The sequence below is a fragment of the Salvia splendens genome, chromosome 8, assembly GCF_004379255.2.
Source record: "Salvia splendens isolate huo1 chromosome 8, SspV2, whole genome shotgun sequence".
In the NCBI taxonomy this organism is placed as follows: Eukaryota; Viridiplantae; Streptophyta; class Magnoliopsida; order Lamiales; family Lamiaceae; genus Salvia; species Salvia splendens.
Window position 1 is genome coordinate 17294442 of NC_056039.1, and position 23895 is coordinate 17318336.

Below are 23895 nucleotides of genomic sequence, written 5' to 3' on the forward strand. Positions count from 1 at the left end.
AACCACCGTGACACAACCGGAGGTTGTCGAGACACCACCCACTGCTGTACAAGAAACCGCACCGGAGGCTGCTACCATTATTCCAGAAGAAACCACCTCTGCCCAGGACACAGTCCCAGAAACCGCCACCAGGCCGGAGGACGATGCAGTGCCCGCCGTTCCAGGATCACCCATTGCGGAGATTCGCGAAGTAGAGACAGATCTGGCCGCGGGACTGACGTTATTGGCCGTAAGTGAACCCAGGTTAGGTTCTGATTCTCAGAAGGAAACCCCTGTTTTAAAGTTTGGAGGTGATGGTGTTTCAGAGGGAGTAAACCTTGATATTTCTGCTGTGAATTTGGTGGAGAGTGTTGTTGGGGGGGTAGATGCTCTTGTTGCGGTAGTTGAGGACACCGCTATTACTGTTAGTAGGGTTGAGGGGGAAACCCCTGTTCTGGAGGCGTCTGTTGAGAGGGATGCCGTTGTTGATGATGATGATGTTCAAGTGGGCGGAGAAGCCCTAAATTCTGAGAAGGATGTAGAAAAGGAAACCCTAGACGTAGTTGGGGGCGATGAAGCCCAATTTACTGAGGAAGATGTTGATGCGGGAAGGACTCCCGACAAATCTGTGGGCACTGAAGCCCAACCTGAAGGAAATCTTACGGGGTTAGAAACCCCTGTTTATATCACGGGGGCAACCCCATTGTTAGCAGAGGAAAGTGGAGCACTCGATTCTGAGGGTGCTCAAGAAACTGTCGATGCAGGACTCAACATGATAGTGGATTTAACTGAGGTCTCTGAGGAGGCCGATTCGCAGCTTAATCTAAGGGAAACAAGGAGACGGACACGTCGGAGTATTCTTGATGACATTGACGTATCTGCCCAACAAAAGGAAAAGGATACGCTGGACCTAGCGACAGCCGTGTCTGCGCAGGAAGACTCCCCCAGGCCGAGTGGAAGGGAGAGTGACGAAGAGGGGCGCCGCGCGAGGGCTAAGAAGAGGAAAGGGAAACAAATTGCTTCCTCCTCGACCGAGAAGGAGAGGGGGAAATCTACTGAATCCCCACTTCCTCCACCCGCCAAGGTACCATACGCCACAGAGCCCGAGAATCCTGCCAGGTCCAGTGATTCAGAGGAGGAGCAAGACGAGGATGTACTGAACTTTGAGCCGACGGAGATTTGGATTACAAAAGAGCTGCTAGACGATATGAGAAGATTTGACGATCCAAAACGTGTGGCCATATACAAGGAAAAGAGTGCTGAGGGAAAGGTGGCGAAGTCCGGAAAAATGTACCACCCGGCGGAACTCAAACATATTAGCTCTAACGATGAGTTCAGGGGGTATATAGATGCAATCGGTTTTGATTGGTTACTAAAGCACAGCACTTTCGAAGTTCCAGTCGACGCGGCCCGTGAATTCTTTTCCACCTTCCGGTTCAAATCCACCGCCGATTTGGATACGGATTCCATAGCTTTCAGGCTTTTTAATGAAGAACATAGGATGAGTATCCGGGAGTGGACGCTGTGGATGGGCTTGCTAACGAGAACAGAAGATGATGAGGGCCTGTGGAACGACAGAATGGTTGGTCCGCCGAAGTTGACGCCAGGATTTCAGGCACAAGGTGCGTGGGAGTTCTTGACTCACTCAAGAGTGGGTCAATTTAAAACAAGTTTTTCGAAGGCACACCATATAGAAAATCGGGTCCTGCGATTCGCCCAAACTTTTGTTAGCTACAACTTGATGGGCACTGCCAACAACGCCCTGACGACCGCCGACCTATACTTTACGTGGTGCATGGCCACAGGAGTACGAGTTCATTTGGGTTATTGGTTAGCCCAAGCCTGCCATCAAGTCACCTCCAACCCATCCAGGCATCTGTACACGTGCCATCTTCTCGGGGCCTATTTGCAGCGCAACATTGTAATTAAAATCAGCAAGGCCTACCGTGTAGTAAAGATGTGCTCAGCCCCGGAAGTCTTCAATTTCGACTTTTTTTTCAACAAGGGGTTGCTGATCGCCCGAGGGAAGGAGGTGTGTTTTTATGAGGTCGGTAAGTCAGAGGCACAAGTCAAGCAGGAACCCGATGGTGTGGAGGTAAAGGATCAAGCCACTGAGGACGAAGTCAGGCTGATGGTTCAGGGAGTTCAGAAAGAAGTTGAGGAGGTAAGGAAAGGAATCGACGGGGTACGCAAGGAAATGACTGAGATCCGAAGGGAATTCGGAAAAAGCAGGGAAGAGGCCGCAGTCCTGAGGGGACGTATCACCGATTGGGTGGCTTCGTCAAGTGAGCAAACCAACAGGATGGCGGAGGGTGTTGCTTTGATGACGACCATGCTGAAATGGCTGCACAAAAAGTTCCCGGATGCATCAGAAACTATTCCTGGGTCTAGCGGCAACATTACAACGCTAAGTCCAGGAAGTGTATCCGCGCAGAAGCCATCACAAGGCCCGAGGCCTCACATCACCCCCTCTTCCGCTAGACCCGTGATCCTGAGGACAGCCATACCCCGACCTACTGATGACAGACCAGAGAAGTCGGAGATGCCGGCCAGGAAGAAAGCAAAGGTGACCCAGCCGACGGTGCCACCAAAGTTTGGCTCCCACGGGGGCCAGACACCGAATTGAATTTCCCCTCAAACCCAAGTAACTTTTTCTTTCTTTTATTTAACAGTTCTTTCGTTTTATTTCTGTTTTACCTGCCAGCATGCTAGGTTCTGTATATATGTGTTGAACCCTTCCACTTAGACCAAGCATTGGTCTAAGTGTGAGAAGGGGTTATATGTCATAACATGTTTTGTGTTGTATGTTGTTCCTTCTCCCACTTAGCCCAATGCTTGGTCTAAGTGTGAGAAGTTTGTGTTTTGTTGAGTTCGTTTCATGTCGCCACTAACTGGCCTGTTTTCCACTTCATACGGATTGTTTGGGGACAAGCATAAATGAAGTGGGAGGGGGGACGCAGTTAGTGCAGTTAGTGTCTTGTACATATTCTGTTAGGTCTAGGAGTTTGTAGAAGTTTTTTTTAGGTTTCGTGTTTGCATAACTGGTAAAATAAATAGCAAAAAGCCCCTTAGGGAGAGTAATTGAAGAGAAAATACATGCTAAATTGTGAATCCTTTTCTCTTAATAAATCAAAGTCAGTTGGATGAAGTAAGAACGATAGAGGATGCCTTAGATAACCCAGTTGTGCAGCCCTACTATAAGAGCGAGTTATAAGCCTATACACTTTGAGCTAACTTGTAAAAAGAATGGGCTACCACTTGATGCTTAGGGAGTAGAGAATAAAGGAGGTATAAGCTGGACGAAGTCCAGGAAAAGGAGGTATAAGCTGGACGAAGTCCAGGAAAAGGAGGTATAAGCTGGACGAAGTCCAGGAACCGGAGGTATAAGCTGGACGAAGTCCAGGGGAGGAGTTAAAATAATAAAACCGGAGGTATAAGCTGGACGAAGTCCAGGGAAAAAAAAAAAAAAAAAAAAAAAAAATTAAGGGCAGGAAGCAGTAGTAACCAGACCCAGGAATAAAAAGGAGACGGTAGGAAGGAGAAACTCTCATAACCCGATGCATCAGTGGAGTAACTTTAACTTAAGAGCGATCCGATCCTAACATCCCTGGTGAGGAATGAGTGATCGAGTGAATCTAACAATTGGGAAGTCAGAAGGTTATCTTGACGAACTGACAACTTGACTAGACAGAAGAAGGGAGGGGGAGGAATCTGAGGCTGTAAACGCTTGGATTGACCTTAAACTTGTGGGGATGGCTGCTAGGAAAATACCAGTTTATGCGCTTATGTGTTTTCTTTTCTTTTGTGATTTTTATGTGTTTCGTGTTGTAGTTGTCTAGGTCTAGGAGTCTGTTTTGTTTGTAGAATAGTACTTGGGGGGGGGGCGTGCATTGAAATTCGCCTTATTTCTTTTTCTTGTCTTTCATACTTGAGGACAAGCATGGTTTAAGTGTGAGCAGTTTGATAAGGCTAATTTCATGCATGGGTCTAGGGATTTAATTCGTGATTTTACTAGGACTAACGCACGTTTTAAGCCAGGTGTGTGAAGGAATTCGCCAGGTCCAGGAAAGAAGACCAAAAAATCACAAGGTCGAGGAACTGGCGATTTAGTGAACAATTATGAAGAGAATTGCTCGACGGAGGAAGCTCCAGAGTTGAAGGGTAGAATAGGGATTTCTACGAAGACTCAAGGGCTATGTCCGCATCTATAAAAGGCAGAAGCATGCAAGCTGGAGGGATCCTCTCGGGGGAGACCTCACACAGCCTGTTGCTTAGTTCACTTTCCCACACACACACTTGATACTAGTTTTGAGGAGATCTCAGTTCGCACGTTCGGGTTTCATCTTAGCTTCCGATATGGTGTAACACCGCTCTTGTTAGGAGCGAAGAAACAATTTATTTTCCGCTTTCCGCATTTTACTTACTCTGCCGAGCTTCGTTGTTCGAAGCTCGGTTCGCTGTTTTCACCGAATAGTTTCTGGTTTAAATGCAAGTTTGATTTTCCGTTATGGCGATTGTGTTGATTTCTGGTTTGATCGTTTCGCTTATTGAGATTTTGGAGTTTTAAATTGTCTGAGTTGGATGCGTTTCGCAGCTGTTTACTGAGTTATTGTAGGTTAATGGTCAGATCCGGGAGATTGGAGTTGGATTGTGGAAGAATTTTGGTTGGATTTGCTGGATTTGTTGGTTGTTGGGTTCGGATGTCTTGGATCCGGAGTGGATCGAGTATTCTGACGTGAATCTGAGTAGTTTCGATCTGATTTTCATGCTTAGTTTACGTATTTTACTTTCATTCCGTCTAGTGTACGCAGATCTGATGTTTTTCCGAGTTGCAGCAAGATAACGACGACCAAATCTCTATATTCTGTCGAATCTCGCTTTTTGCTCTGTTTTGTTCATCTGCAAGTTTAATTCGGTTGAGAGGATGCATTTTGCTGCGAGCTAGCGTCAGAGTTTGTTAATCTGCAGTTCTTTCCGTACTTGCCATTTTTGGAATTATGGTCCCCACTTTCAGTCATATTCTGTTTAGCTAGATTAGGTAGTTGTTTACACTGTCTAGGAAGTGGTTATGTTTCTTGTTGTCGAAGTCTGAATTTACAAGTTTAACATGTCCTAGGTCTAGCATTTACATTTTCTGCCTAGGTCTAGAGTTAGTTTAAAATTCTCAACCCTTTTGTTGCGTGGCAGCAGCCATTTGTCTGTCCAAAGTCTCTGAGCACTACTTTGCGAGTCCATCTCTGTGGGATCGACCCCACTTCCCTATACTAATTCATAGTATTCGGGTTGAGGGATTTATATTTTTTTGAAGGGGAGTCGATGTGTGTCCAACGACCAAGCACTTTATGTTCTCTTAAGTTCCTAGACCTTGTGCTCTAGTGGATTTAAGGAGCGTGGTGTCTTGACCAAGCGCTTGCAGTGATCTATTTCTGTGCACACGTGTTAAAACAAAATCCTCGTTTCACTTGGTCAGTAGGGGGGGTCTATCGGAGTCTCCTGCTCCTTCGTGGGGCAGGTGGTGCAGGTCGTTCTATCGGTTGGTCCTCCGGTTGGTCTGTCTCCATTCCAGCTTGGTTCTCATCATCCTTTGCCGGCTCCTCGGCAGTTGCCGGCACCTCGGCTTTCTCTTCCTCTTGCTCCTTCACTACGGTCTCTGGGGCTTGTGGTTCAACATCCTGGCCAGCATGGCCGCTTGGTCCGGTATCCTGGGCTACACTGCCCCTTACTCTCATAGCTTCGGCCGCCCTCTGGTGGCTCACCTCCTCTAGGATATTGTCGATCACGGACAACATCCTATTCATCTCCGTCTGTATCTTGCGGTTCTCCTCTCCTAAATTAGTCACGATCACTTCCATAGACGCTTGCCTCTGGGTCAGTATCCTCTGCCCCGCAGATTCCTTCAACACCCGTTCCACTACTGCCGCTAGCTTGACCATCTCTGCTTTCAATTGTTTATTCTCCTCTCTAACTTCATCCATTTCCTTCTCCATTCTGGCTTGACGCTGTTCCTGGTCCGATGCCAATCCGATCATTTCTGCCCTTATCTGTCTGCTTCCCTCCGCTATCTTCTCCACAGCTTTTTCCATCCCCTCTTGTCTCTGGTCGTGTGCCGGTGCTTCATGAGCTGCTGCCAACCGAGCAGTGGGTGTAGCTTCCTCTCCCATCGCGTAGAAGTGTGGCACGCCTTGCCTCATGTATACCGCATTCGTCCGGACGAATAGGGGGGTATCAAACAATCCTGGGGCGTCCACCATCGTCAAGGGGGTTAAGTCTTCGTCCTCTGAAACGGTGACGTTGTTTCTCACAAAGATTCCCAATATATGGCAGAGGGAAATATTCCGTGCTGGGTGGGTAGCGATGAGGTGACATGTGTATGCAGTCCAGAACCCTAAGTGCAACTTCTTGCCTCTCTTGGCACACCACATAAGATACAATTCCGTCAACGATGTCCGGACTGCCGAATTCGACTGTCCTAAAAGGTTGTAACCCAAGAAGAGTTGAACCAGGCGTAGATTAGGATCGTTGAGATGGATAGATCGGGAGATAGTGGACTGAAACTGTCCTGCCCCGGGGTGAGTAAGCTCTTCCCAAGCTACCTGGGGCTCAAAGTCCACATGCCTGCGGGGAATCCCCCACTCCCTATCTCTCCACTCGGGGCCTATGGCCTCCTCCAAACTGCATATCCCTAGCCGAACGATCCATTCAATCAAATTCATCCTAATCTCTCCTCCAAATACTCTGAAACTGATGCACTCTACATCCAAATCCGTTGTGACCTTGAATCGAAAGGTCGCGAAAAATTCTTTGGCCAAATCGACCGGAACATTCAAATTCTCATTCCTTAACAGCCATTCAAAACCCAATTCGTGGAAAAGGGCGAGAAACGATTCCCGAACCTTCAATTCATCTAACGAGGGGAGATGAATTACCTTTCCACACTTAACCTTCTTGCCTTTTGCGTTCTTGGTGCGATAGATGGATTGGAGCTCCTTGGAGTCAAAAAATTGCATCCCCTCCACCACGTCATCTGTGAGCTCCACCGTCCAACGCTTATATCGGAGTGGTTCTGCAGGTGGATGCAATAGTTCCCGATGATCGTTAGGGAGTTGCTGCTTCTTGTACTCCTCATCTTCCATGGTCGTATCGCTATCGGATTCAGACTCCTCACTAATCTCATACTCACTATCACTCTGCTCTTGCCGGCTCGATGGGATCCTCTGAGAAGCTTCGGTAATCACAATTCCTGTGTTTGCTGCCCTGGACCTCTTTGTTACTGCTTTCTTCTGGATTGGAGCCTTCCCTTTCCTCTTTCTGGCTCGCTGATATTGTGCTTCTTCCTCCTGAGCAGTAGGCTGTGCAGGTTCACCCCCTGCCTTCGTTGGAGTGGCTTGTTCTTCCTCGCTCTCGATCTCTACTGGGTTCTCAGCCGTGTTTGTCTTGGCCTTGCTGGCTGCTCTTTTGCCCAGGCATCGCTGAGATACCCGTGTCTTCAGAACCAATTGCCGCTTCACTGGGTGGGGTTTTAAGACGGGAGGCGCCACAGCTTCCGGTACTTGAGTGTCTACGGTTGGTCTCTCCTCATCTACTTGCATTCGATCATCCCCTGCTTCCACTTGGGTATCAACTGGCTCTGGCCCTTTCTCTTCACTCTGTTCTTCCCTCTCCTCTTCCCCTACTGACTGGGATGCCTTATCCTTCGGTATGGGTTCTGTAAAAGCTTGTTCATCCTCTCCTACTGCCCTCGATGCGAGGTCTAGACCCTCAGCCATTAGAGCAGTATCTTCCCTGCGATTCACCTCTTCCACTATTGATTCAAACTCCGTTTCCGTCATGAGGCCGCGCTTTTGGGCCGACTTATTCAGGTCGATCTCCTCCCTAATTACTTCTTGGCGAACCGCTTCCACTTCTGGCGTCTCCTCAATTCCTTCTCCCCCTTCCTGGTCTTGTTGCTCCCTTCTCAGCCTTTCCGCTCTTTCTTCTTCATCAGAGGCATAATAAGCCGCAATGGCCTCGAGATCCTCAAGTTCGACTTCCTGGGTCGTCGGAAAAATTCCTTCCGTCTCTGTCATTTCGGCTTCAGTTGGGGGGTTGCTTTCTTGGGGAATCATCGACGGAATCGGCAATGTAGATGAAATAGGGGTCAAGGGTTGCGTAGTGGTTACTGGCATGGTTGCCGCATGAGTTGCTCCGGCTCCGCTCCCTTGCCCTCTACCTTGGTTAAAATACTCTAGCTCCGCTGCCCAATTCCTATTCGGATCCTGCAATCGGAGAAACTCCGCCATTGCATCCAGAGAGACCATCGGCGGGGCTTGTTGTGTTGGCGCGGGACGTTGTGGGTTTAGTGGTGGTGGTATTTCAAGGTTTCCTTCCTCACTGGTTTTCTTTGAGGGCGGTTTGATTTTGGTAGCAAATGCTTTCTTCCCCATGGCTGAAAATTAGGGCTTGTAAAGAGTGGAATTTGGTCTTGATATCTGGGAGAAAATGGAAGAAAATGAGGGTTTGTGATTTACGCTTTCTTGAGAGAGTATGGGATAATATCTCTTGAAAAAAAGGGAATTTGAAAATGAGGGTTTGTGAGGGATAAAGTTTGGGACGGTCGTTTAATTTAAGCGAGAGATAGCAGTTGCAGGTGGTTACAACCGGCTATAGGGAGTTGCCGGTCGCGACGCTTGGACGGAAGGCGGTTAGGAATGCTGGCCCCTGATTGGCTATCGCGTCTACATCTCTCTGCTCCACGCCACTCCAGCCGCTGCCACCCTGCAAAAGCTGCATAAGTCTTAATTCAAAATTTCGTCTTTTCTCGAAACCTACCATTACTTGCCTAATAAGGGAAATAATTCAAATGGGCTCTTAAATTAGAATTGAAATAGCACCAAATAGGTAGTCTCTTGGTCAATGTGTACTCCAAATTAAATTTAAGGCCCGAAAATATTTTTGGATTTTCTTAGAATTTATCTGACATGCAAAGACTAATTACGTATTTACAATATTTACACCTTTCTTGGGTAATTTGGAATCCTACTTGGCCAGTATACGCAGAAAATTATCAAAATGGAACTAGCCATGTGGAATTCCAAATTCCTATCTTACTGATCAGTATGAAACCGATGTAAGTGTTTGCAGTGGAATTTCATCCACTACACCCACTTCGCTATTCTCCCTGAATATTTTCAACCTATGTCCATTTACTATGAAAGGTTCCGAGTTAGGAAAACTCCTTGAAATTTCTACTGCTCCATTGGATCTGAGTGCAGTTATGATGTAAGGTCCTGTCCATTTGGACTTGAGTTTCCCTGGCATGAGCTTCAATCTTGACTGGAAGAGTAGTACTTTCTGGCCAACGTGGAGCTCCTTAGTTCTCAGATTTCGATCATGCCACAGTTTGGTTCGCTCCTTGTACCACATGGCTGAGTCGAATGACTCCAATCTAAGTTCCTCAAGCTCCTGCAGCTGCAGCTTCCTTTCCTCTTCGCAGGCTGTAGCATCCATATTCACCTTCTGTACTGCCCAGTATGCTCGATGCTCGATCCCAACCGGTAAATGGCACATCTTCCCAAAAACGATCCGGTAAGGGGACATGCCTATGGGGGTTGACTCTTTAAGAACTTGGCCACCTCCTTTGCTTCACACGTACTTGTGGCCTTGGCTTCTACCCATTTGGAGACGTAATCTACCGCGACTAGGATATACAGATTGCCATAGGACGAAGGAAAAGGCCCCATGAAATCCATTCCCCATATGTCGAATAGCTCGCAAACTATTATGGGTACCTGCGGCATTTCGTCCCGGGCAGATATTCCACCGGTCAGTTGGCAACGCTCGCAACTTCTGCAGAACTCGTACGCATCTTTGTTGAGTGTTGGCCAATAAAAGCCGCTATCCATAATCTTCCTTGCCGTCTTCTTGGATCCGAAATGTCCTCCGCATGCTAACGAATGGCAGTGGGTTAGAACATCCCGCTGCTCCCAGTCAGGAATGCACCTTCTTATCACTTGATCGGATCCTACCCTCCATAGGTAGGGGTCGTCCCAAAAGTAGTATTTTGCTTCACTCTTGATCTTCATCCTTTGTGCCTTGGTAACACTTGGTGCTTCTGGAAGTTCTCCAGTTACTAGGTAGTTGGCCAGGTCCGCATACCATGGCTCCTGCCCTACCTTCTCCTTTCCTTTTGCTGTATCATTCTGACCAGTAAGTTTGTACACTTCTTCCCAATCAATTTTCCTGGGCGCAAAAATCACCTCACATAAATGTTCCTCTGGAAACTTATCATGCACTTCGTCACTGTTTCCATCTTGCATTATTCTGCTCAAATGGTCTGCCACCTTGTTCTCGACTCCTCTCTTATCTTCCACCTCCCAATCAAATTCTTGTAACAAGAGTACCCATCGGATCAAGCGTGGTTTGGATTCCTTCTTGGCAATCAGATACTTAATGGCTGCATGGTCAGTATATACTATGACCTTGGATCCCAACACATATGGCCGGAACTTCTCGAAAGAATACACCACTGCCAGCATCTCCTTTTCAGTGGTATCGTAATTCCGCTGGGCTTGATTCAAAGTCTTGGACGCATAAAAAATTACGTACCTCTTCCCATCGATCTTCTGACCCAGCACGACCCCTACCGCAAAGTCGCTGGCATCGCACATTACTTCGAAAGGATGGTCCCAGTCAGGAGCCCGTATGATAGGTGCGGATATCAGCTTTTCCTTGAGAAGATTGAAAGCAGCCTTGCATTGCTCATCAAAAACGAACTCCACGTCATTTTGAAGTAGCCTGGTAAGGGGTTGGGCGATTTTGGAGAAATCCTTAATAAATCGTCGATAAAATCCGGCATGCCCCAGAAAACCCCTAATCCCCTTCTGATCAGTAGGGAACGGTAATTTAGATATAACGTCCACCTTTGCTCGATCCACCTGGATTCCCCTTTCCGAGACCACGTGTCCCAGAACAATCCCTTCGGCGACCATAAAATGGCACTTCTCAAAGTTCAAAACCAAACTCTTCGCTTGACATCTCTCATGAACTATATCCAAATGATGAAGGCAAGAATCGAACGAGTCTCCGTAGACTGTAAAGTCATCCATGAATATCTCTATGCAATCCTCAATCAAATCAGAAAATATGCTCATCATGCAACGTTGAAACGTACCTGGAGCGTTGCATAGGCCGAAAGGCATGCGCCGGTATGCATAAGTTCCGAATGGGCAAGTGAAGGTGGTCTTATCCTGGTCTTCAGGATCCACGTAGATTTGGAAATATCCGCTGTACCCATCCAAGAAGCAAAAGTACTTCTTCCCAGCGAGTCGCTCCAACATCTGGTCGATAAAAGGCAGAGGGAAGTGATCCTTCCTTGTTGCATTGTTCAGCTTGCGGTAATCGATGCACATTCGCCAACCCGTGACTAGCCTCGTTGGAATCAGCTCATTCCTCTCATTTTGGACGACTTGGATTCCCGACTTCTTTGGAACCATGTGGATCGGGCTGACCCACTCACTGTCCGGCACTGAATAGATAATCCCTAGCGACAACAACTTCAAGATTTCCTTCAATATTTCCTCTCGCATGTTAGGGTTTACTTTCCTTTGGGCATCTCGATGTGCCTTTGCTCCCTCTTCCAGCCTAATATGGTGCATGCAGACGTCGGGGCTAATTCCAACTAAATCTGTAAGACTCCATCCAATCGCCTTCTTGTTCTTGCTCAGCACGGTCAGTAGCCTAGCTTCTTGTTCCTTCGTAAGGCTGCTGCTGATGATCACTGGATAGGAGTCCTCACCTCCGAGGAAGGCATACTTCAAATTCGAGGGTAACTTCTTCAGCTCAACTTGGGGTGGAAGTGTGTCTTCGGTTAGGGGGTTTTTCTCGGACTCTTCCCCTTTTTCTAAATCTCCTTCTGATGGTTCTTCTATACTGACTGGTAGCTGAGCCCCTGCGGCTCCTATGAACTCTGACTTTTGACAAAAATCCTTGATTGCTCCTTCAATTTCTTCATCGGTCAACCCCTGGCTACTGATCAGATCACACCATGCAGCAGCTTCTACGTCAGCCTGTTCATAAACATCTAAAGCCTGGAGTCTCTCCTGCAATAGTTCGGTCTCAAGAAAATCTTGGACTAAAGGGTCAATCACATCAACATAACATAGATTTTCAGAATCAATAGGTTTCTTCATGGCATCATTTATATCAAAGCTAAACTTCTCCCCATGAAAATCAATGCAAATAGTCCCCTCAGCCATATCCACGATCGTCTTGGCCGTTCTCAAAAATGGTCTTCCTAACAAGACTCCACTAGACTCCCTCGCTTCATGCTCACTCATTTTGATCACATAAAAATCAGCAGGGTATGTAAAATCATGCACTCTAACTAATACATCCTCTAAAACCCCCTCCGGACTTATGCATGACCTATCAGCCAGTTGGATCAATACTCTAGTACTTGACAGCCTCACTCCCTTCAACCGGTTGTAGATAGACAATGGCATGACATTTATAGACGCCCCCAAATCACACATTGCATGTTCGACCTTCACATCTCCAACAGTTATTGGTAAGGTAAACATACCTGGGTCGGCTCTCTTGGGTGGTAACGTCTCTTGCACTATTGCTGACGCTATCCCTTCCACCATAATCTTGCCATCTTTCTGGGCTCTCCCGGCTATGAAGTCCTTTATGAATTTCCCAAGAGGGGGTAGTTTCACGGCTTGGAGAAATGGTATGGTGACATCCAACTTCCCAAAAATCGACAAATAGTCAACCGGGTTCTCTTTCTTCCTCTTTGTAACAAATCGGAATGGGAATGGTTTCTCCCTTTTTTTCTCATCTACTTGTCCCTTAGCAACCTTCTTGGAGTCTTTCCGGGGTAGTTCCTGAGTCTGGGCTTCCATTCTGGGCTCTTCCTCTCGATGAGGTTCCTTCCTGGTCAGTAGGGTTTCGGGTTCATCTCCTACAATTGGTGTAGCATCCAAGAAGAATGGATCCTGCATCTGAGGCATAGGCCTCCCTAGTTCTTCCGCTGAAACGGTATCGCCTCCTATCTTCGTTCCGTTAGATCCTCCACTAGGTCGTTTGGGTTGAGGCGCGTCATAAGTAGTTCCGTTCCGCAATGTAACCTTACTCACATTTACCTTGTCGGGCATTTGGACTGTAGATGGGAGTTTACCTGCATTTCCCTTCAAATCCCCCACCGAACTGGCCAGTTGGGCTAACTGCCTATTCATCATATCCATGTTCGCCTTATGTTCTTTCTGGGCATTTTGCATCCCCTGCACGACCTCGTTATGGGATTGCAAGTCTCCTTTGATGCTCTGTTGTGACGCCAGCATTTCACCCATCATGTCCTCAACGGACCTCCTTGGCCTGTTCGGATTTTGGAAATGATTCGGCCCTTGGTGTTGATAGTTCTGGAAGTTTTGCTGGCCTTGATTAGGCGGGTATTGGTTATACTGGGCAGGAGGGACGTACTGATCTTGAGGATATTGATTCTGGTGCTGGGCTTGAAACTGATTTTGGTTCTGATGGTGTTGGGGTGCATGATTTGGCTGATTTTGGAAACTGTGGAAGTTTCTCTGGTGGGGTGGTACATAAATAGGATTCGGGTTTTGGCTTTGTGGGCTTTGATTTTGGGTTTGTTGGTTTCTTCCTGACCAGTTGGGCTGGTAGTCTGGGTTTGCTAGTCCACGGTTAGGGTTTTGGTTTGGATTGGGGTTATACTGGTTCTGTCCTTGGTTCTGATTTTGGCCCCCGTCTCCCCATCGAAAGTTTGGATGATCCCTCCATGGTGCATCCCGTTGTCTACCCTGAATCCAATGCCCACTGGAATTGAAGTACCCCGCAGCATTAACCTGTTCCATATTCACGTAGTCACTAGGCTGTTCATAGTTCGGTCCTTGATTTCCCTGTTCTGCACCTTTGTAAGTCCCAACTGGGGGAGGTGGTGGGGTGCTTTTCTCGATCGCACTCAGAAGTGACTTCTTCAGCTCATCCATCTTCAAGTCCATTTTCTGCTCCAGTTTATTTTCCTGATCAGTAGACGAGACAACAGCAGCCCGCTCTCGGTTGTATCCTTCCCTTGAATGGTCATACTCTTTCTTTGCATTCAGTAGCTTCCTTAGGACTCTCTTCGCTTCGCTGACCCGTAATTGTGTGAAGCTTCCTCCTGACGATGAATTTGCTAGATCCTTGGTTACCGCGTTCATACCTTCGTAGAAAGTATGATGCACTTCAATGTCCGCCATGCGATGGTTGGGACATGATTCCAAAAGACCCATGTATCTTGCCCAATAATCGCTCAAGGGTTCATCATACCCTTGCTTCACATTAGTTATTTCCCTTTTCAGCGCGCTTGTCTTTGATGACGGGAAAAACTCGCCTAGGAATGCTGACTTGAAATCGGCCCAAGTCTCAATGGAGTTGGGGGGCAGGCGCATGAACCAGGTGTTGGCTTCCCCCTTGAGCACAAATGGCAAGGCCTTCAACCTATAATCATCCTCATTCGCTCCTGCTGGTCTCCTCTGCGCCCTACAAATTTTACAAAACTCATGCAGAAACTCATACGGCCCTTCATAGCTCTTCCCACAGTATGTAGGCAGAATCGCGATCACATGAGGCTTCACATCGCAGGCGGTTTGCCCTGGAGTGACGACTATGGCTTGCGATGGTTCTCCCTCGGTATGCGCGTTAAGGGTACCGATCTCTGGATCATCATCTCCGTTGGCGGCCATCTGAATTGGAATGCCTTCCAACAGTGGTATCTCCTCTGGTATTGGTCCTTCTATGTTGTATTGCTCTTCGTCGCTACTCGAACCTAAGTCAGATAAAGCCGTCGACAACCCGGATCGAGTGGTTACGAGTATCGATCCTCGCTGAAGTATCTTCGGCCTCCACTGGTCAGGAGCCGAACTGCTTCTCATAAACTGAAAAGAAAAGAAAAAAAAGAAAGGTTATGCACAATATATACACCGAAGTATCACTCACAGTAATTGCAAATAACGCTATCCATCCCCGGCAACGGCGCCATTTGAAAGGACCTAAGGTGCGTAGGTGTCGTTCAAGCAAGGATATCCTATTGATCAGGATAGAGATCCTAACTAACCTAGACCTTGGTTTCAAAGATTCCTCAACCCACTTCTACTGATCAGTATAGTGGTGGTAAGGGTCGAATCCCACAGAGATGGTGCGTTCTTAAACTACCGCGGTGACAATTTGGAAGATTTGGTTAGCTACCACGCTTGAGTTGAGTTTCTACCTAGGCTGGAACTTAAAGGATGTGTTCTACTGGTCAGACGGTAAGGAAAACATTTGGAATGTAACTGTGTACGTGGAATGGGGAGACAATTTTGTAACAGAAAATATTTGGAAGGTACGGGTTTCTATTTTGGGCTAAACAGAATATTCAGAGTGTAGTGGAAGTTTGATGACTAGGCTGACAGGGCTCAACTAAAAGTGAAGGACAAAAGCAAAAGCATCTCGAAAAGTAAGTGGTCCCCTCCAATTGAAATAGACATCATCTTCTTCAACAAACACTTCCAAAATTCAGATAACAATTCCAGATTCAACACGGAAAACTCAGATTAACAACTCACAAACACAGATCCAAAACTAAGAAATCAAATCTGAAATCAAACACTGAAAGTGGACTTCTGCATACTGGTCAACATGAAAGAACGAATCAGAAATTAAAACTAAGCTTTGCATGCAACGATCTACTTTCCGATCAAACAGTACTTGTTTATCTATCCTAAAGAAATTTGTTACGTAAACGGAATTGAGAGATTCAGCACTTTAAACACCGAGAAACTTTAGATCTAAGCTAACTAGGCAAGGGAATAAAGAAACACCACAATAAACGAAACGGAAATCAACTTCATAGCATAAACACGTTCGGATCTTCAACAAAGTACTTCAAAAGCAGAAAATATCCAAAGGCAAACAAGATCCAACGTAAGGAAAGCGAGAAATTTAAAACTACGAAAGCAATGTAAAAGTGTTTTGCCACTCCGGGCGATGAGACTCTAAACTACGATCTTGCTGGCTGGAATAGACGATGACTGGAATTCTGGGAACATCTGCACGTCAAGTGATCATGGCTACGGCGAGGCAAGAAGCGGGACACGGCTGAAAGACTGAAACTACCGAGAAAACTTTCTACCTAAAGATGGTGGTGAATGAGTGAATGTGTCTATGTGAATCTCCTCTCTCTCCAATTTGGCTTCCTTTTATAGGGAGGCTACCCTTGATTTTAGGGTAAATCCTCGTTGTAATTTGACTTCTTTGCCCTTAATTGTAGGTAATCCGTCCCAGCTATCCGTCTTCTCCATCTCAAGCCGTTTTAGCACGAATACTGATCAGTATGAGATCATGCTGGCGCCTCCTTCACCTGAACATTCCGAAACTTCCCTACTGGCTAGAATGCTTAACCTGCACACTTTAAACAACTGTTTTGCAAATATAATCAATTAAGCACATCATACTGACCCGTAACCAAGGCCTAGAATACGACTTATCAGAAATCTAGCCAAACATACTAAAATGAATTACACCAAAAGAACCGTGAACCGTAAACTCTGTGGTGTTCTCCAACTCTAGATGATGGATAATCTCCTCCGAGATGGAGTATGGATCCTTCCTTCCTCTTCTCTCCTCTTGCTTCTTTCTCCAATTTTCGTCCGCAAAAACCTTCCCCCCTTTTCCTAAACCGTCGGCCCCCTTTTCTTCTTTCAAGCCCAACTGCTACAGTAACTGCAAACTTGCAGTTAAATTTGAAAGACCCGGCCGGGTGGATTTTGAAACTGAAAAATCACCCGGCCGGGTAACAGAAATTCGACCCTTGCTGGACTTCGCAATGCCTTCTGGACCTCACCCGGCCGGGTGGAATATTAACTCCACAAATTCACCCCGACCGGGTGATATTAATTCCTCCTCTTCTGGACTCCGTCTTCCTTACGAAACACATAACATGGATCAGCAATTCGAGGAACTCTCATAAGCATGGGGCTTGATTCTCCACCGGCTTTATCACCTTCAGCAACCAGGAATAAATTGAGGTAAGCCAGATGGTGTAAATTACTTAAATATCCAAAGCTGAGGAAACAACTTAAGTAATTTACATCCTAAATAATGATGAAAACATAATTTGATGAGTTGTAATTTACATATAAATGCATAGTCTAAGGGGACAAAATGTAGGAAATATGCTTCGCATCAAATTCCCCCAAACTTGAGCTCTTGTTCGCCCTCGAGCAAGATTCATCTTTAGCACAATAACTCAACAAATTCTAACCCACAAAACTTAGTTCAAAGGTTTTCATCACAAAGTATCAAGTAAGGACGTGAACGACAAAATCTAAACCCCCAACAATTCCAATCAAGATTTCCCACTCTCAAGAACAATCACTCATCAACCTAGAACTTCAAGTCAAGGTGCATTTCAAAGTAAGTCCAAACATGTGATCATACAACTCAAACCGTCATCATTGACTCGTCAAGCATTACTTACCACATAGACTCGCGGATTTCGAATCAAACTTCATTAACTCTACCAAGTTATTTACAAAACATCCACACTGTGTCAACAATAAAGTCCAAGGTCTTAATTAAAGGTTGTAATGGGGCTAGGGATGAGGTAGGATAAATATGGATAGTGAGCTCAAAGGCTACACATTTGAGTGCCAAATTCTTCCCTCCTACAACTTCCTTCCAAAAATCAAACATCAAAATATTACAACCAAACTCTCACTCCCCCAAACTTGAGATCCATTCTAGACAAGATTACATCTTACACATATAGAAGTTCTATCTTTATTTCATCAAACTTTTTCTCTTTTTTTTTCTGTTTTTGAAAAGACATCGACTTTTGCAAATTTGGAGGTCGTCTTTTTCTTCTTCTTTTCTTTTTTTTCTTTCTCTAAGAACTTCATTCTTTTCACCTATGCATTACATCAAGTCTAAAAATGTCTATACTTTTACAATTCACCACCCAACACTCAAAACTCAAACCACAAAGCTCAAACTTGTATTTAGCACCCAAATAGTAGCAATGTCTATTGATGAGGCTAAAATGAGGCTTATTTAAGTAGCTAAGTGATCGGCTAAGTGTTTACACAAACAACAGGGAATTAAGCTCAACGTGGCTTCTAGGGGATCATTTGTTGGACTAGGCATGTGATCATTTGGCCATGGAGTTCATCCTAGTGCCTTATCCTCCCATATCATTAACACAAATGAATACAAGCATTTAACTCGATAAAGCAAATCGATCCAAGATAATTTCCACAAAACATGTGATTTTCATACTCTCCTCAACTCAAGAAATCGGTTGTAATCACAACATGCTCTCTCAAATAAATTCATGCACAAATTCCATCCATCCTAAGCTTTAAAGATCAAGTAAAATCAAGCAAGATTTCCCAACCAGAAAGCCGAAGATCTAGCATGCACCCGTCAAATACATGATTCAAAATACCTTTATCATACAATACACCCAAGAAACATGCATAAAAATCATTGAAACTCAACAAACCCCCCCCCCCCAAACTTAAATGCTTCATTGTCCTCAATGCATGCAAAGAAGAACATAAAACGTAAAGGGAAAGAAAACTCCCCCAAACTTGGCATGATATCCATAGTGCATTCGGGTGGGTGGGTGGGTGTATTTTCCTTTGTAGGTGTGCTTCCTCATAAGCTCGAATGTGAATCCTAACTCCACGTTGCTCCTACAAAAAGAAAAATTAAAACAACAAAAAGAAAACAAAACTCAATTCATAAAAATACATCGAAGGAAAGAATTGAGCGAACAAAACCCTCGATTTATGAAGAGAAAATAAAGAAAACTAAAAACTCATTGGGTTGCCTCCCAACTAGCGCCTTTGTTTAAAGTCGTTGGCTCGACTTAGTCTTCTAGCTACAACTTTGAAACAAAAAATTAAAATGTTAGAAAACTATACAAAAATAAAAACAAAAAGAATCCTAAATTAAATAACCAGTTGCCTCCCCGACAATGGCGCCAAAACTTGATGTGTAATTTTCAAGTTCAAATATTAATGGTACAGTTCACACAAGTTTAATAAATTGACTCTAAAATTACAACCTATCTGCAAGAGTACAGATGTAGTTGTAGTAAAAGAGTGTCGAACCACATAGAGGCGTAGGTTATTTAATTCGAGATTGATAAAATAAAATATGATAAAGAGATGATAAATCACACAACGATAAATAAAATACAAACTTTAGAAAATAAGATAAGAAGAAAGCATTGCTCCTATATGTCTCGGGCATACGAATTGGGATACTTCGATGGATTATTACGATCAAGACTATGCTTAGGAGGATTAAGTTTGTTTTACGCTCCCTATCCGCTGAACACTTCAAGAGAATTGTAAACCTAGGATAAGCTGAACACGTCTCCCAAGTTCTATTCACTAACCTATCACCACCACCAGGTCGCGTAGCAAGCTTTAGATTAGTTTCCTCAATTGTCAAACACGATAATTAACTCATTTTAACTTAATGCTCACGCGGAAGCGCAGCAGACACCAAACCAAATTTATAGATGAAAACTATCGATCCACTCGAGATTATCTCTCTGAACAAGTATCAAATCTCGAGTTCCTTGCATATGTGTACGACCAAAATCCATGCTAAAGAGGCAATAGAATAATGGCTACAAAATTCTACCTATCTAGGCGTCTTAAGATTAGTAGAATGATTAAACAATTCATAAACAAGAATCAAGCATAAATTAAACCGTAAAAATCATCAAAGTATCCACAATTCACCCTATAACATATTCGGAGCAACGAAGGAAATCTAGCCAAACATACTAAAATGAATTACACCAAAAGAACCGTGAACCGTAAACTCTGTGGTGTTCTCCAACTCTAGATGATGGATAATCTCCTCCGAGATGGAGTTTGGATCCTTCCTTCCTCTTCTCTCCTCTTGCTTCTTTCTCCAATTTTCATCCGCAAAAACCTTCCCCCCTTTTCCTAAACCGTCGGCCCCCTTTTCTTCTTTCAAGCCCAACTGTACAGTAACTGCCAACTTGCAGTTAAATTTGAAACACCCGGCCGGGTGGATTTTGAAACTGAAAAATCACCCGGCCGGGTGACAGAAATTCGACCCTTGTTGGACTTCGCAATGCCTTCTGGACCTCACCCGGCCGGGTGGAATATTAACTCCACAAATTCACCCGGCCGGGTGATATTAATTCCTCCTCTTCTGGATTCCGTCTTCCTTACGAAACGCATAATATGGATCAGCAATTCGAGGAACTCTCAGAAGCATGGGGCTTGATTCTCCACCGGCTTTATCACCTTCAGCAACCAGGAATAAATTGAGGTAAACCAGATGGTGTAAATTACTTAAATATCCAAAGCTGAGGAAGCAACTTAAGTAATTTACATCCTAAATAATGATGAAAACATGATTTGATGAGTCGTAATTTACATATAAATGCATAGTCTAAGGGGACAAAATGTAGGAAATATGCTTCGCATCACTCCTTAACCACATGATTTCCATAAGTCCACTTTTGATTCCTCTGAACTCAGCTTCTGCACTAGACAGGGCCACCACCTTTTGTTTCTTGCTTCTCCAAGTGACAAGGTTGCCTCCAACGAAGGTGAAGTAGCCTCCTGTAGACTTTCTATCGACGGGGTTACTTGCCCAATCTGCATCGGTGTATCCGTCGATTTCTAGAGTTTCTTTCTTAGCTAAGAACACTCCATATCCTACTGTCCCTTTCAGATATCGAAAAATCCTCAAGGCGGCTTCCGTGTGGTCAGCTTGTGGTCGGTGCATGAACTGACTAACTATGCCAACTGCATAAGTAATATCTGGCCGAGTGTGGGATAAATAGATAAGCTTCCCTACTAATCGCTGATACCCTTCGCGATCTGCAAGTACGACTCCTTCTTCTATCTTCAAGCCGTGGTTTGGGATCATGGGAGTTTCTGCCGGTTTGCACTCCAATAGGCCTGTCTCTGCCAATAGATCAAGGACGTACTTCTTTTGCCTTAGAAATATTCCGTGCCTTGATCTCAACACTTCAATTCCAAGAAAGTATTTCAATGCTCCAAGATCTTTCATTTCAAATTCCTTGAATAGATTCTCTCGCAGGCTTTGAATTTCCTCACCATCATCCCCTGTGATGATCATATCAACTACGTAGATAATTAGGCAGGTAATCTTGTCTCCCCTTTTTTTCGTGAAGAGTGTGTGGTCCGACTGACTCTGTTTGAACCCTTGTTTGGCCATAGCCTGGCAAAATCTTCCAAACCAGACTCTTAGGGACTGCTTTAGTCCATACAATGTTTTTCTCAAACGACACACTTGTCCTGTTCTGAAAATCTGCCGCACAACCCGGTGGCACTTCCATATACACTTCTTTATTTTCTTCTAATTCTCCATGAAGAAAGGCATTGGTGACGTCGAACTGATATAGAGGTCAATCTTTGCATGCTGCTACAGACAGTAAAGCTCGGACCGTGTTAAGCTTGGCAACCGGGGAGAAGGTTTCTTCATAGTCTATTCCATACACGTGTGTGTATCCTTTCGCCACAAGCCTCGCCTTGTATCTCTCGATTGAACCATCTGCTCTTCTTTTGATGGTGAAAATCCATCTACATCCAACAGGCTTCTTCCCATTAGGTAATGTGCTCTTCTCCCACGTTTCGTTTTTGATGAGTGCATCGATTTCTTTCTTCATAGCTTCTCTCCAGTGCTTGTGTCTCGATGCCTCCTCAAATGATTGAGGAATTTCCTCTTCTTCGTACAGGGCGGCTTCGAATGCTCGGGCCATTTCTGACAATTGTCCTTGTGCGGTATTCGCCATAGAATATCTGCCCCTTCTTCCTTTCCAATCTGGTGAGTACCTTCGAGGTGGGACTCCTCTTGTACTTCTTGGAGGTAGCTCATATGACTGTTCTGTATCTCCATCACCTCTACTCGTTCCACATTCGGCTTCATTGTTCCTATCCACATTAGTATTTTCTGAAGAAATACTATCATCAATATTGGAATTATGTACCTCAGGATTCAAAGTCGGGGTTGATCTTTGGTCAATGTCACTTTGCACTTCGTTCTGTACTACTGGGTTTGACGGCCCGGCGGTGCTGTTAACCTCGTCTGTTGGACCAACCTCTGTGACAGGACTTGGCGATGACTCTCCCCCAGAGTGGTTTTCCCTTGGAACAGTGTTGGGTATGGGTGTAGGCAGCCAATTTAGTAGGTAACTATTCGGATGTTCATCTGAAGTTGGTGTCTCCCCTTGACTACTAGATTGGCTGTAAAAGAATTCTCCTTCCACAAAATTACAATTCAAGGTGGTGTGTATCTGGCGAGTGGTTGGGTCATAGCACCTATACCCTTTCTGATTTTTTCCATAGCCAAGAAACACACATTTTAGGGCACATGGGGAAAATTTGGTACGTTCGTGTTTTGGGATATGAACGAATACAGTACACCCGAACACCCTGGGTTCTAAAGACAAGGATGATGGAAGTTCAAAGTGTTGGGAAAAAATGTCGAGGGGAGTTTTGAAGTTTAGGATCCCAGTGGGTAAGCGGTTCATAAGGTACACTGATGTAGCTACAGCTTCGGGCCAAAAGGACTTGGGTACTTTGGAGTCAAGTAGAAGGGCTCGGGTGATTTCTAGGATATATAGGTTTTTTCTTTCTGCAACCCCATTCTGTTCGGGAGTATAGGCACATGATGTTTGGTGAACTAATCCCTTTTCCCTGAAAAGGTTTTGCATTTTGGCGTTGACAAGGATTTGAATCGTTTGGTGATATTGGGTTTGGATCAGGGTAAAGAATTCAGTGAATTTGTCAACCACTTCGGATTTATGTTTCAAGAAATAAATCCAAGTCATGCGAGAATAGTCATCAATAAATAGCACGAAATATCGAAAACCTTGTCCCCCAGTAATAGGAGCGGGGCCCCAAACATCAGAATGTATTAAAGCAAAGGGAGTTTTCATTCTTGTATTATTCAACTTAAAAGTATGTCTGTGACTTTTGGCTAGCAAACAAGTTTCACAATGGAATGAATTCATAGAGGTTACTAACTTAGGAAAAAGCATGCGTAAATATCCTATGGATGGATGTCCTAAACGACGATGCCAAAGCCAAGCCTGCCTGTCCGTTGGTCCGTGAGTCAGCATTGCAACACTCTGTTGGGCTATCTCATCCACATAGTACAGTCCGTTGCGCTCAGTGCCACGCCCAACTATCGTCCCCGTCTTGATATCCTGTAGCATGCAAAATTGAGGTTGCATCAGTAACTTGCAATTCAGCTCTTTAGTCACATGACTAATAGAGATGAGCTTATGTGATAATGATGGCACAAAAAGACAATTAGATAGGCATAAAGTGGGCGAAATATTAATTGTGCCCACCCCTTGGACCCGGGCTAGATCCCCACTGGCTGTCTGGACATAGGACTTGGTGGATTTTGAGATAGTTTGAAAATCAGATGCATCAAACGACATCGTGTCAGTTGCGCCACAATAAAAAATCCAATGGGTATCTTTAGGGCCTGTTTGGGACATAGAGGAACAAGCTAAGGCATCAAAGGAATTTTTACAAGGTATAGATGGTAAGTTTTCAAGGTTTTCGGAAATATGGGGTGCAATCTGTAACGTTTTTGCTGTGTGGGGGTCAGATTGGATGTTTCGGGTTTTGTGGGGGTCCAGAGTGAAATTTTTAGGTTTTCTGGGGTGGTTTCGTGTTTTATGGGACTTATGGGGTAGAATCTGAGAAGTATTTTTGGCTCGGGGGTCAGAGGCGGTTTTTTGAGAGATTGGGGGTGGATTTCGGGAGGTATTTTCAGCTCGAGGGTCGGATTGGGATTTTTGGGAAGGTTTGGGGCCGATTTGTGAGGGTTGAAACTTGGAGGATTTATTTGAAAGGATCTCGTTTCTTC